Source organism: Microtus ochrogaster, chromosome 8 (assembly GCF_000317375.1).
Source record: "Microtus ochrogaster isolate Prairie Vole_2 chromosome 8, MicOch1.0, whole genome shotgun sequence".
Taxonomy (NCBI): Eukaryota; Metazoa; Chordata; class Mammalia; order Rodentia; family Cricetidae; genus Microtus; species Microtus ochrogaster.
The window spans coordinates 83,782,025-83,796,912 of record NC_022015.1 but is presented as its reverse complement, the minus strand read 5'-3'; positions in this window follow the sequence as shown (position 1 = coordinate 83,796,912).

Below are 14,888 nucleotides of genomic sequence, written 5' to 3'. Positions count from 1 at the left end.
CCAGAATTCTTGTTGCCCTGCCTCTACTTCCTGCCTCGTCGTCCTGCCTATACGTCCTGCCTGGCTACTGGCCAATCAGTGTTTATTTAAAATACAAGTGACAGGGTACAGACCACTGTCCCACACTTCTTGACAGACTTCAGTCAACTAGAAAGAGAAGATCCTTCAACCAAATCCAAGATATTTACTTCTGTTTTCAATATATAAAGAACACTGAAGACTATGACCTTTTCTCTAAGCTCAAGAACAAGAGGAAAGTGTTTGCATTGACCCTATGCGGAGCCACTGAGCAAAGAAAGGAAACAGAATGCATCGGGGTTAGAAAGAAGTAAAAATGTCTTTCCAGATGACATGATCCTGTGGTAGAAAAATCTCAAGCAGTTCACAGACACAATAAGAGTTAATGGACAAATTCAGGGGTGTGTGAGATAGATCACTGTGTGTGCAGGAGCACAGACGTGAACCTGTTCCAGTGTGTGAATCACTGTGTGTGCAGGAGCACAGACGTGAGCCTGTTCCAGTGTGTGAGTCACTGTGTGTGGATGTGCACAGATGTGAGCCTGTTCCAGTGTGTGTTGCGGGAGGTCCTTCCGCTCCTCCAGCCAATAGCCACTGAGATACCAGCCCATTGGGGCGTGGTCTCTCTCTTTAAAAAAGCGGAGTCTTCCCTCCTCACACTCACTTCTGCTTTCTTGGTCTCCGCGGGAATGGTGGTTCTGTACGTCTATTTCCCCATTAAAGCTGTATATATTTTTACAGTCTGTCTGCATTCATTTATGCCGTTACAAGTGTGTGAGTCACTGTGTGTGCAGGAGCACACACGTGAGCCTGTTCCACCTTGACTAAAGGTCAAAGTATTTGAGTTTACTTTTATTCTTTCAAAGTTGTTGGTCAGTTCAGGTGTAGCTACAAACAAGAAACCCTGATTAGTTGGGTTTTGGGCATTATGATGGCCCATAGAGGTGGATCTGCTCCACCCTGACCATAGATCAGAGAATTCAAGCCTATTTCTGCTCCTTTATTTTCAAATAGGAGGTTTGATATAGGGCGTGGCTGCCTACAGGATACTTGGTCCAGGGTGTATTCACTGAATATCCTGCCCAAAACATCAGAATACTTAACTCAGGCAATAGTGGCTTGAGGTCTCAAGCAAGCAGGTAACTGTTCTGGTTGTCCATTGTACCATGTTAAAGCAGTATTTTGTTTTCTCCCTGCTCTCTTTTGTACTGGGGTATAAAGGCATATGAAATAAACACAGGTGGACTCAGTAGTCACTGAGTTGCCCTCCTGGTATCATCTTAAGTCTCGGTGTTCCTTTCGTGTCTCTGTTCCTCCTACCTAACATTTCTAACCCACTCGGCCCCACCCTGGAACATAAGAACCCGTTATGATTGGACTGCGACAGAAGTCACCCCAAAATGTGGCTTACTACAACTATACAACCTTTCTCAGATTTCCATAAAGTGGTAACAGATATTGGGACAGTGAAAATAAGAGAGTATTTTCATTTATTATAGAATCTCCCCAAACAAGATACATAAAGATATATTTAACCAAAGTGTTGAAAGACTAATATACTGAAAATTATTAGAAGAATTTAAGACAATATAAATAAGTGGGAATACATCTGATTCCCATATACATGCATTGAAAGACAATAGTTTTAATAGTAGCATATTAGAAATTACCCCAATGCAGATCCAATGCATTTTTTATCTGAATTGTAATACATTTTTTATAAGTGGAAAAACTCATTCATATTATCATGTAGATTTCTCAATAGCCTTGAATAGTTAAAACAATTTTGAAAGGTAAAGAATATTCAGATGTCAACAACAAACAAAAACAAATAAAACACCAAACTTTCCAGGGTTGGAGAGATCGAGAGATGGAGAGATGGCTTGCTACTCTTGCAGAGGACCCAAGTTCAATTCACAGCACCTACATAGCAGCTTACAACTGGCTATAACTACAATTTCTGGGGATCCAATACTCATGTCTGGTATCCCTGTGTACCAGACACGCACAAGATGCACATATATGCGCTGGACATGCACATGGTGCATTTACATCCATGCTAGTAAAACACTCATGCACATAAAAGAAATATAAATATATTTTTTAAAAGATTCTTACTGCAAACCTATAAGAATTAAGAGCACAGTGTGAAGACAGAACGACAGACCAAGGTAATAGATTGGAGAAACCAGAAATAAGCTGATGAGTCAGTGCCCAAGGTCATTACATAGATAAAGTGCAATCCCCTTAGCAAAACCCTTCCAGAGTCACCGTGTGTTCATGTGCAAAATACTGAGTTTGGGCTCTACAAACCAGTACATTGATTCAGCAGATGGGAATGGGAGAAAAGACATGTCTCTGCCGTGACAGACAGCTGGCTGGCCCACACTAGAAGTAGGGAAGGACTTCTATTCTAGAATTACAGGATGCTTTAGAATCTGTAGTTAAGAGCACTGGCTGCTCTTCCAGAGGTCCTGAGTTCAATTCCCAGCAACCACATGGTGGCTCACAACCATCTGTAGTGAGATCTGGTGCCCTCTTCTGGTCTACAGGCAGACATGCATGCAGAACACTATACATAAAAAATAAATCTTAAAAAAAGCATTTGTTAGTGGTGCATGCCTTTAATCCCAGCACTCGGGAGGCAGAGGCAGGCAGATCTCTGTGAGTTCGAGACCAGCCTGGTCTACAAGAGCTAGTTCCAGGACAGGCTCCAAAACCACAGAGAAACCCTGTCTCGAAAAAAACAAAAACAAAAACAAAGCATTTGGTTGGTGCTGTGAAGCACAGCATTGTGACTGTACTACGTCTTACTAAATTATGCACCTTTTCATAAATATGTTATGAAATTAAAGGCAGGAGGGGCTGTAGTTCAGAGGTTGAGCGCTTGGCTAGCATGGGAAAAGTTCTGAGTTGATCCCTAGCATCACACACACACACACACACACACACACACACACACACACACACACACGAAATGTTCTAACGTTAAGGGATATGTGATCACATACAGGTTTTTCACAAATGTTCGAGGCAGCTTTACTCAAAGACTAGAAGACTGGAAGCAACCTGGTTCACTGAAGGTCAATGGGTTAATGAATTGTGATAGATCTATGCACAGGAATACGAGTTAGGAGCGAAAAAGAAACAAGCCGTTTATATATCCAACAACAGAGGTGCATCTCAGATGTTCCTACTTAGTGATAAACTAGTTGCTGGGGACAGAGCTCAGCTGGCAAACTGTTTGCCTAGTACTCATGAGTCTCTGAGTTCAATCCTCAGGGTCATATTAACAGAGCATGGTGGTGTGTGTGTGTGTGTGTGTGTGTAATCTTTGGAAGGTGGGGGCAGGAGGATCAGGAGGTTATTTAAGGCCAGCCTGGGATACAAGAGTGATCCAAACCCAATATAAAGCTATATCCAAAAGGAACAGAGACCAAGTATAAAACTACAAACAACTTAAACAATATCAAGCAAGGAACACATGATAAATGTTTTAAAAAACATTCTATTCCAAAGAGTCTAAATCTTGCATCAAAAATAAGCTTGGCTAAATCAAAAGAGGAAGCTAACTATGACTATCTAGTCTTCAACCCCATCGAAGGCCTGAGAAGGGAGATAAAGTGCAATCAGGCAACTTCCAAAGTGAGCAGTTTAAGACTGAGACAATTGGCTACCTGAACAATCACCCAAAGTCTCATCTCAATGTTGAAGCAACCACCTTTGGCTAAGGCCTAGCATGACTGACAGACCATTTTCAGATGCAGGAAATTTTTTAGCACCATCTTACCCTTACCCTATTTTGGCAAGGTTTGTCAGTTCCTTGCCAAAGGCCAATCATGGCAAGAAGAAAACAAACTCCGAGTGGAGTGTCTTTGGTGCTCAACATTCTCTAGGGAATAGATTGGTGCTGTCAGGAGCAATCATGTCTCATGTCAACAGAACCCTAAGTTATTTAAATGCCATATTCTACAGATCCTTGAAGTGGTTGAAGATTACCTATCTAGGCAAAATGCAATCTCTATGTATCTAAAAAACCTAATTAATCTGACTATATGTATAACAAACACGAACAATTATTGACCTATAATAATTAATACCTGTATAACTCAAAGACTAAAACTTTATGTCAGAATATTAAGTAACCTGGAAACAAATGTGCAGCAAATGAGGACAATGACCTCAAGATGTAAACAATGTAAAAGTATCTTGACCAGAGGTAAGAATAATACATAATACAATATAAAAATATGTCCTAAAAGTTGTATCAATACACAAAATGTCCTAAACAGAGATAGAAACATGCATATATACTATCTGACAGAAAAACTTTGCATAGGTGTACAAATATTGTAACCAGTAATAACAAATACAATTCGAACTTGTATTAATATACAAAAAAACTATGCCAGTGTAAATTATCCATAAATATCCACTCTGTTACCCATTATTATTATCTGGGGAAAACTCACGCCATAGAAACAGAAAGTCTAAGTTCAGCTGTGCCACGGGAGAACCACACAGAGAAAAAAATACCTGGTCTGTGCCCCAGTTTTTCCCAGGCTCCAGGAAGCCACGCCTTAGCTAAGACCCACCTCTTAAAGATAATTGGCTAACAAAGCTTCTCCATCACCTACACATAAGTCTCAAGAAACATCCAGGGAGAAAGGAAAGAAAGATTGTAAGAGCCAAAAAACTAGAAAGTCTGCTGTAAAACTGAATCTCCTAGAAATGGCTGCCTAAATAAGATATTAACAATGGCAATATCCAGAGACGTCCTAATCCTTAAGGGGGAAATTTCGTGGAGTGTCACCCTAATACCAAGAACTACAGGGAACTGATAACTGTAGAGAAGGAGCCCCTTAACTGGTTACCCAATACAAAGGGATCAGCTCTTTTATTACATAAATGATAAAAAAGGATTCAGAATTTGTATTTATATATATTTATATGTTTGTGCATCTGTGGGTATGCACATAATATATATGGGTGTGCATGCATGTTTATAACACTAATAAATCAAAGAAAAAGAGGCCACCAATTTGAAAATGAATGAGGGAGAACCAAGGAAGGATTGGCGGGAACAAAGGGAATTGGGGAAGTGGTGTGATTAGATTTTAATTAGAAATATGTATAAAAATTTTCAGAGGAGGACCAACGGAACCAAATAGAAGACCCAGATATCAATCCACACATCTATGAACAACTGATTTTTGACACAGAAGCAAAAAAATATAAAATGGAAAAAGAAAGTATATTCAGCAAATAGTGCTAGCATAACTGGATATCAACATGTAGAAGAATGAAAATAGATCCATATCTATCACCGTGCACAAAACTCAAGCCCAAATAGATCAAAGACCTCAACATAATACCAGCCACACTGAACCTCATAGAAGAGAAAGTAGAAAGTAGAAAGTTGAATGCATTGGCACGGGAGAACACTTCCTAAATATAAAACCCCAGTAGCACAGACACTGAGAGAAACAATTAATAAATGGGACCTCCTGAAACTAAGAAGCTTCTGTTTCTCAGAAGCAAAGGACACGGTCAACAAGACAAAACGACAGCCTACAGAATGGGGAAAGATCTTCACCAACCCCACATTGGTTAAGGGCTGCTTTCCAAGATACACATACATATACAAATAAAATAAGAAAGTAAGTCTCCCACACATGCTAAGACGCAGCTCAAACAACTTCTCCATACCCCAGCCTTCCCTCCAGCTTCCACAGGGCTTTGTTTTAGTCCATGATTACTTTGTGGCTCTTTTATACATGCTGAGCTGAGGTTCTCCATGCACTGCCTGTCTGTGTCTCTCCCAGTTTCTCAGTGAGATTCTAAGTTCCCTGGGAACAACAGCCTATAGCAAAGGCTTTTGTATACCTGTTGGAGTTGAATGGGACAGTTTGTTCTCAAGTTGCTGTGTCCCAAGTTCTGCTGTTTCACCACTTTCCTGGATGTGTGTGTCCTGGAGTGAATTATGTGCGTGTACAGGGAGTGTGTGCTGAGTGTTTGCACAACATGAGCTGAGCTACCCGCCTAACAAGCCCCAATGACAATTCAGGGTTTGTTAAGTGAGAATTCTATGCAAAATTAAAGGAATATATATTTCTAGTCGTGCCTGGGCTGTAATTTATTAAAGGCACTGTTCCAACCTACAAAGGGAACACTGAGCCAGTGACAAACAGGAAATGCCAGATGTCTTGATAATTCAGCTTTTACATATAATAAGTGAATCCAACAGCTTCTACTTTCTCTAGACCAATTGTCACTGTCCCAAAATATCTGTTGTCCCTACAAAATGGGAACTGATGTCCGTGTCCTGGACAACCTGATGGACCTTGCTCATTACTTTTGATGTAAAGATGTTTTCTTCTGCCACCACACCCCTTAGGTACCTGGACTCTTTGCAGATCTGGGTTCCATCTGGATGGCTCTTCTTACCTGTCATAAGAGAGGTGAGACAACAGTTAGCCTCCAGATGTGGCCGCAGTGACTAACTCCATCCGGAGTCAAGACAGGCCCCACCAACTCTGACTTCTGTCTTTTCTGTCTGTAGTCTATGTACGGAGTCCTGAGGTCAACCTCAGGTGACATACATCTTGTTTTTGAGACAGGGTCTCTCATTGGCCTGGAGTTCACCTGACTGGCCAGTAGGCCGCAGGAATCTACCTGTGTCTGCCTCACCCACTGATATGACAAACATGTGCTGTCATATCTACTTTTCAGTGTGGGTTCTGTGGAGTGAAGTCAGGTCCTCATGCTTAAACAGCAAACCCCTTACTGACTGAGCCAGTCTCTCCAACACCATCTCCCCAGCTCCTCCAATTCTTTGTTAACGTGTTCCCCCATTGTATCCAAAGGTGATGGTAGCCACAGAGCCTGTGCTTACCCAATTTGTGATCTACGAAGAAGCTGTGAAAAAGAATACAAGGGCAGTCCTCTCTGTGAAAGATTACAAGGGCAGTCCTCCCTGTGAGAGACTACAAGGGCAGTCCTCCCTGTCCCCACCACATGTGACTGTAGAAGGAGAGCCCCAGGGAGGCAGATTAGAGACACCGGAGCAGCACAGAGGCCGCCGATCCTGGGTCAGATAGCACTGAGAGGCAGTGTGGGTTGAGAAGCCGCCATGATAAGCCTTCTTCACATCTCAGGGTTGCTTTCTTCAAAGAGAACCTCATGAGCAAGGCCCAGAGAGCCCTCTTCTTCAAGTGCCTCTGCTAACCGTGCAGCCATTCCCAAGATTTCCTGATGCTGAGGCCCAGGACTGACCCATGGAAGCTGACTCTAACCAGATTTGTCTATCATCCATGACCATCTAGGGCAGTGGTCCTCAACCTGTGGGTCATGACCCCTTTTAGGGGGTTGCATATCAGATATCCTGCACATTGGGTATTTCTGTTGCAATTCATAACAGTAGCAAGATTACAGTTACGAAGCAGCAACAAAAATAATTTTATGGTTGGGGGTCACCACAATGTGAGGAACTGCATAAAGGGTCGCAGCACTAGGAAGGCTGAGGACCACTGGTTAGGGGACAGAGAGGTCGAAGGGACGTCCACAGGGTGAGGGCTACAGGACCGATGGGCTAGGACTGTGTCTGTGACCTTCCTCTACCTTGAATTAGTAACACTTCAAAATGGGAAGCTCTGAAAAAGGAGGCACCAGGCAATCTGGGGCCAGCAGGAAAGAAGGCTGAGGGCTATTTGCACATCTGTCCTGGTGTGACTGTGTGACCGCTCCTTTCCTGACCTTTGCCCTTGGTTATATCATCAGCCACTCATCCCTCTTTCTCCTTTGCTGGTTGGGGAGGAGCAAGTCAGAGCCATTGAAGACCACCGTGCGTTTCTTGTCTCTTCTATCTCATCCCCTCGCTGCCCGGGGAAAGGATTTCCCTTCTAGAGGGGTCCTGAGCAAAAGCAGAGGTGATTATCTCACTGCCTCTCTGGGGCATCTCCTTGGATACACTGGAGAACCGGCAGCCTTTGCCCTCACCTGGTGTGATGGACGAATTCCACTGGATGGGATGCCAAACAGGAGAGGCCAAAGGCCTTTGTTCCCTTGAAGAACAGCTCTTTACAAGAACTCAAAGATACTTTGCCCTTCATTCCAAAGGCACAAATAATTAAAAATTAAAATATGCATTTTCAAATTGCCCTTGAGAATTTTATGACCAAAGCATGAATTTCTGGCCACATCTGTAATCCCAGCACTTGAAAAATAGAGGCAGGAAGATCATAAGCTCAAGATAGTCTCGGCTACAAGGAAGATCATAAGCTCAAGGTAGCCTCGGCTATAGGATGAGTTTTAGGTTGGCCAAGGCTAATTTGAAATCCTATTTAAAAACAAAACAAAACAAAAACCTCCATGGGCTTCTTTTCAATGTCAGAGTGCCGTTGCCAGAAGTGATTAGGAATAAGCGCTTTCAGGACGCCCTTTCCTCCGGCCTCCACGCGTGTGGGACACGCCATCCACACATGCAGCATTTGTAGCGTTTAGCCCAGTGAGAAACGGTGCACAGAGCCTGGATCCTGGAGCTTTGCAGAGGAGGCCAGTTGTGAGCAACACATTTTAAAGCTCAAAAGTGTTTGGAAGTTGTTCTTCAGGGGGGGAAAAAAGTTTTGTTTCTCCTGACAAAATACGTAATTGTTTTTAAAGGCCTTATAGTCTGCAAAGGGGAGGGATAAAATCTTCCCAATAACGTTAGTAAGAACATCTTGTTACTTTACACTTTGTACAGAATCTATGCTTAATCCTTCCCCAGCACCAGAGCTCCAAGTGGAGCCAGGAAGAGTGGCAGCGGCACCCTGGGCACTGAGCACCCAAGGTACTTACCCCAGGCACTGAGCACTGAAGGTACCTATGTATTTGCATATTTTATGATTTAGGGTCTCCGGACTAGCCTGCTCTGAAGGGGGTATTTCACAAATGGAAACCTCCCTTTGAGAGAGAAAGCCTGAGGTGAAGTGCATCTCGTTCCCCAGGGCGGAACAGACAAGCCCCACACCTGCGTCTAGGCAGATCTCTTCAATTCAGCACTTTGATCTCCTTCAGGAAGATCTCCCATTTGTTCCCCAACCTGTTTACTGTCATGTCGGTTGGGATTTCTTAAGTGTGATGCCAAGAGGTCCCCTTTTCCTCGGGATCTGCCACCTAAGAAGACTATAAAGAAAAACCCTAAAATATCAAGACGGCTCAACTGGAAAATGTTCAATTTTCCAATTTGTAGTTGCTCAGTTGTGAAAAACTCCCAGATCACCAGATCTTGAGACTCTAAACTCATAGTTCAGCAAGCAGTACTCACCAGGCCAGGGGCAGTTCTCTGTCCAGCTCCGGAACTCCTCCGGTTTACTCTGAGCCTGGCCCGAGGGCGAGGATTAAGTACAGGCTCTGTCAGAAATGAGAAGCAGCAGGAAGTTCTCAAGCCTTGGGAAGATCTTACTTTTGTCCCAAGCAGGAATGGAAGCTGGTGCTCGGGGAAGTCCTGGCCTTTCGTTCTTCATGTGGCTTGGAACAGAATCGCACCTGATGTTACAGGTATCTGGGGGCGGGGGAAGCAAACAAATTTGAAAAATTCCTGCAAGACTTTGGACCATAGTAACAATGACTCAATGCCAACCTAGCCTTGACCTTCTGCAGTGCCTACCACTGAAACAACTCCTCACTTCCCACCCGGCCGTATCTCAGAAACACATCTTCCTTAGGAAGGAATGCTTTGTCCTCAACGAGGAAACAAAAGCTTGGCTTCTCTAACACAGCTGTTCCTTCGCGGGCTCTCCAGGAAGACTGGCTCGTTCATGCTTGATGGAGCAGTTTCATTGGTGCAGTGAGGGGCATGATGGCCAGCACACGGCCTCTTCCAAGCAAGAAGCTTACACAAACGGTTGCCATTTGACAAGGGCAGTGGTATTATTGATGAGCTGAGGGGCTTGTGTGTATTTTAATTCATAGTTCAGAAAGTGAGAGGTGTCAGAGTGTGAATGAGTTATCTTGTTACACCTTTAGAGATGAAAGTACGGTCTTGGATCTTTGGCACCCTCACAGAGGTAGATCAGTTCCTGCCCACTTTGGCACGTATTCACGTTGTAGTCTTTCAGACTTCAGACTTTGTTCTTCATTGGAAAAAATAGGATGGATAATCCTTTCGTTTTCCCTTTGAGACAAGGTCTCATTGTTTCTGAGGCCAGCCTGGAACTCACTAGGTAGTCAAGGCTGGAGTCTGATCCAAGCCTTCTGAGACGGGGATTGTAGGAATATGTGCAACCATGCCCAGCTTTGGGATAGGTAATTCTGGCTTCACAGATTCTTTCCTAAGAAAATAAGACTTCAGATCTAAAAACCAGCACAGTGTTGGGTAGCCTCCAGCCAAAGTTCTTTGTTGTTTAACTTCTGCACCCATGAAGGGTGTGGCTTACGCTGGTTCCTTATTTGGCCACTCTTCTGGGCTCCAGGCAGCAGAAGCAATCAATTTGTGCACCTGCTGCACAGAACTCGCTTTGCTTGTTTTAGGAGAAACCATTTCTTGAAATGTATTTCCTGATAGAAAGTCAGCCTTGAACCTGGACGCCCTCTGTGGCACCACGGCAGGTCTTTGTCCAGTCCTGCTAGTTAGTGCCTTAAGCAGTTCCTCAAAAGCTGCTCTGGTCTCCACTGGGAAGTGTCTGTCACCCAAGCCAGACCTAACCAAAGGAAAAGAGGAAATTGCTTTACGGTCTGTACTCCTTCACCACAATAAAATAGACAGCAGGCCCATAAACTTTCCATCTTCTGTGTTCCAATCTTTGTCCCTAATTCTCCAAAAACCTGACACAAGTTTTCAGGGAAGGGGCTTAGCATATCCCACAGGTGCCTGAGAAAGCTACTTATACTGTAGATACAACCTATGAACTGAAATGATGTCTGCTCTGGCATCAAATACTAACCTTATGAGGCATCCATACACGTGCCATGAGACACAAGCATGCTTTTCCTTAGTAATCATCGCCAACAGCATGGGCAAGGCTGTTAGCCAAATATCTTCGCAAGCAAACAATTTCTCTAAAATTTCAGACAACCAATTTGCTAATTTCATGATGGGCCTCTGTCATGCGATCACTCTTCAATTTCCTGTTCCTCATTCACCAAAACAGAGCTGGAGTGTGCACTACATGACAACACCTAGTGTTTATTGGGGATTTTTTTTTTTTTTGGTTTTTCGAGACAGGGTTTCTCTGTGGCTTTGGAGCCTGTCCTGGCACTAGCTCTGTAGACCAGGCTGGTCTCGAACTCACAGAGATCCACCTGCCTCTGCCTCCCGAGTGCTGGGATTAAAGGCGTGCGCCACCATCGCCCGGCTTTTATTGGGGATTTTTTAGCTCACTTAAAATATCATTCAATCACAACAATTTTGTAGGGTAGGAATGATGACCTCATAATTTAAAAAAGAGGAAACTGTAATTGAGGGATGAAATAGCTTGCTAAAGGGCGTACAGCCAGGGACAGAAATGAAGCTCTTGTCTACGCTGACCCTGTGGCTGGCATGTCCTCCTTTGTACTCTGTAATCCGTGAGACCTAAGTGGGGACCGGTTGCTCTGGGCTCTCAGCTTGCTCTGATGCTGACCGGCAAGAGTAACTGGACTGGTTGCCAGCTCCATGGTTCTCATGATCTCGTTCCTGTTCTTGTTCAAAGCAAGGGCTCATCAGTGTACAGGCTGGCCATCCACATGGTGTAAGCCCATTGTCTGTGTGGACAGGACAACCATGTCGATGCCACCAGGAAGTGGTGACATCAGTCACACTGCAGGCAATCTTTACCATGTCTCTTTTTGGGGACAAATAATTAAAAGAAGCAAGAAAGGCTCTACACACAAAACAGTAATAATGAGGGCGTCCTACAGGCTTTGTAGAAAATGACACCAGGGCAGAAATTCATCTCCTGCCCCATCTGATGTCCAAATCACCCTGTCTTTGTGAAGACAAAGAACTTGGCAATCTGAAGCATTTTTATGATTTTAGTGAGTTCTGGCACTGGACCGATGGATGGGCAATTGGATCATCATCATCATCATCATCATCATCATCATCATTATTACTATTATTATTGCAGCAGTAGAAATCACAGTGGCCTCTCTTATTTGTCAGGCATCATGAAGGATGTCTGGGTGAAGGGGTCCAGAGCCAGTCTGATGACTTGGTGATATTCTAACGCTGGCTTTGTGGCTCTGATTGTTTCAGACATGGTTGTCTGCCATATTTACCACATTCTCACAAGAAAGCATCCAAGCCCCAGGGAAGAGATGTGGAGGGACAAGAATCCCTGGTAAGTCCTTTCTACATCAGGGAGGGACAGTTTTACTACAAGGCCTCAGGAAGATTTCCCATTGCATTTGATTGGACTGGTCACGGCACCTCACGGCCAGTCTCAGAACCAAGAGAAGATGGAGTCTCTTTGGCTTGGACTGGTTATGGTTCTTTCCACTGTCATGGGAATGAAGTCAGGGCTCATCCAGACAGGCAGGGATGGCAGCTGTGCACTAGCCTGGCCTCCTCTCTGGGAAGGACTGCAGAAGAGAAGCCTGTCCCTTGATCTCCATGCACTGGCCTTCCTGGTCTTCCACACTGTCCCCACCCTCTAGCTTACTCTCCCTAAACTCCTCCCCTGGCTAACTCCTGCTCATCCTCCAGATCTTGCTGGTGCCTAGCTTCTCAGGGACCTCCCCCCCCTTACCTCCTTCCCCTCTTCCCCTCCCCCCTCCCCTCCTCTTCCCTCTCTCCCCTCCCTTCTTCCTCTCCTCCCCCTCTCAGGACACCATCTGGCCCTGCGTACCCTTTGGGGGCACATTTCACTACTCCTCATTTTGCGTTGTCTGCTCATTTAATCCATGACTGGCTCATCCTCCACAAGACTGCGATCCAGTGAGATAAACACTGTGTTTCTGCCGACGGATCTCCCCACAGAGAGCTGTCACAGTCTCTCACAGTCTGCTCATGGTGGTGTGCCTGCTCTATGACAGTGACTGTGTTACAGATACACAAACCCTGGAAAGATGAGCATCTTTGAAGTCATCTTTGGGCCAGGGAGACCAAGGAGCTAGTGCCAAACTGACAGCATCCACCTTTCTGTTCCTTCCTCCCTCCAAGGTCACCTTGAAATGGCCTACCTTTGTGTGACCCTTAAAAGCTTTTAGCCTCTGTTTTTCAGCTGCACCTCCCTAGCTTTGCTGTCCTTCCCACCACCTCATGATAAACCAGTCATCTCTTTACCCTCTCTGCAGCCTCAAGACTTTCGGCCTTCCTCATTCCTTCGGCATGTCAGCTATCTGACTGACCTCTTCTAGCTGAAACTGCCATTTCCTCTCCTCCTGCAAAAGCTGATGAACTAGGCTGGGCTTTGCGCGAGAAGACAGCTGAAGGGATGGAGTGAGTGAGCAGCAGCCCCTGGCACTGGCCTTCCCCTGGCTGGTCACACATAGCAGCCTCAATGACAGACTGCTCAAAAAGGCAATGGTAGTGGCCATCCTCGCTGAAGCCCTCGTTACTTGGTTTCTAGGTTGCTCTCATCCGGGTCTTATCTACACTGGTCAGTTTCCTTGGTTCCATCCTATTTATTTCTCTATTTACATTTCAGAACCCTCGGGGATCCTTCAGAGATGTCCTGCCTCTGCCTCTGCCTTTCCCAATGCTAGAAGCACTGTAGGTCCATTGAGGTTCACAACCGCTAAGAATCAAGGCACAGATTTGTCTTATGTGTGACAATCTTCGGTTCTGGAGCAGATATGGGAAAGTCATGGAGGGTGGGTGGTAGGTGCCTCCATTCTGGGCTAGCATCTGCTAGGAAGGTACCACAAAAGAACCGAGGAGTTAGGTGTCCTGACAAGTGAGTGCTCAGATGATGACCCATGGAATCAAAGGGGTATAAAGAGGGAAGGCATAGGAGACACATGCATAAAGGAAATGAGAATGGGCTCCTTGGAGTGGCAGTCCTGGTGAGGTCAGAGACTGATGGTCCAAGCTGGCTGGAAGAGGGGTGGTTCTTAGAAAGAACAAGTTTGAGTAATCTTAAAAATAGAGTGACATGCCCGGGAGGGTGGTAGACTGTGTGCAAGGCCCTGGACTCACTTGTGCCCCCAAAGTAGAGCAGCTGCAGGACTCAGGCCATTGAACTGAGCAGTACAGAGAAGATCAGTGACAAGGAGATCAAGGAACTGAGGACTAAGTTGTTTCATCCTCCATGTGGGTATCCAGATAATGGAACAACATCCTTTTGAAGTTTCCAAAAAGAGGTTTTTTTTTTTTTCTTGTTTGTTCTATGATTGTGAATGGAGCCTTGGCTGTGGCCTGTAAAGGTTTTAGAAACAGAAAAACATAATAAAGGCAACAATTTCCTCCCCCTTAAACACACACACACACACACACACACACACACACACACACACACACTTTTATATTGGATTCATTGGTAAAAGCAAAGACACAGACGCCAAAGAGGACTTTTAGATCCATATAGTGCTGAAGTCATGTTTATCTTTATTTCAAAATGACATTTGGGTCCACATAGCAGGGAGGATGGAGATAGGCAATAAAGGGCAAACCAAAGAGTCCAGACTCAGGAGACAGTATGGCAGTGAAGCTAGGAGGGAGAAGGGAGGTTTGGAGACAAGATAGGAGGGAGGAGGGATTGCTAGAAGGGAGGAGGGATGCTAGGAGACAGGATAGTAGGGAGGAGGGATGCTAGGAGGGAGGAGGGATGCTAGGAGACAGGATAGTAGGGAGGAGGGATGCTAGGAGACAGAATAGTAGGGAGGAGGGATGCTAGGAGGTAGGATAAGAGGGAGGAGAAAAGTCAGGAGAGAGGAGGGAGAAGGGAGGAGGGATGCTAGGAGACAGG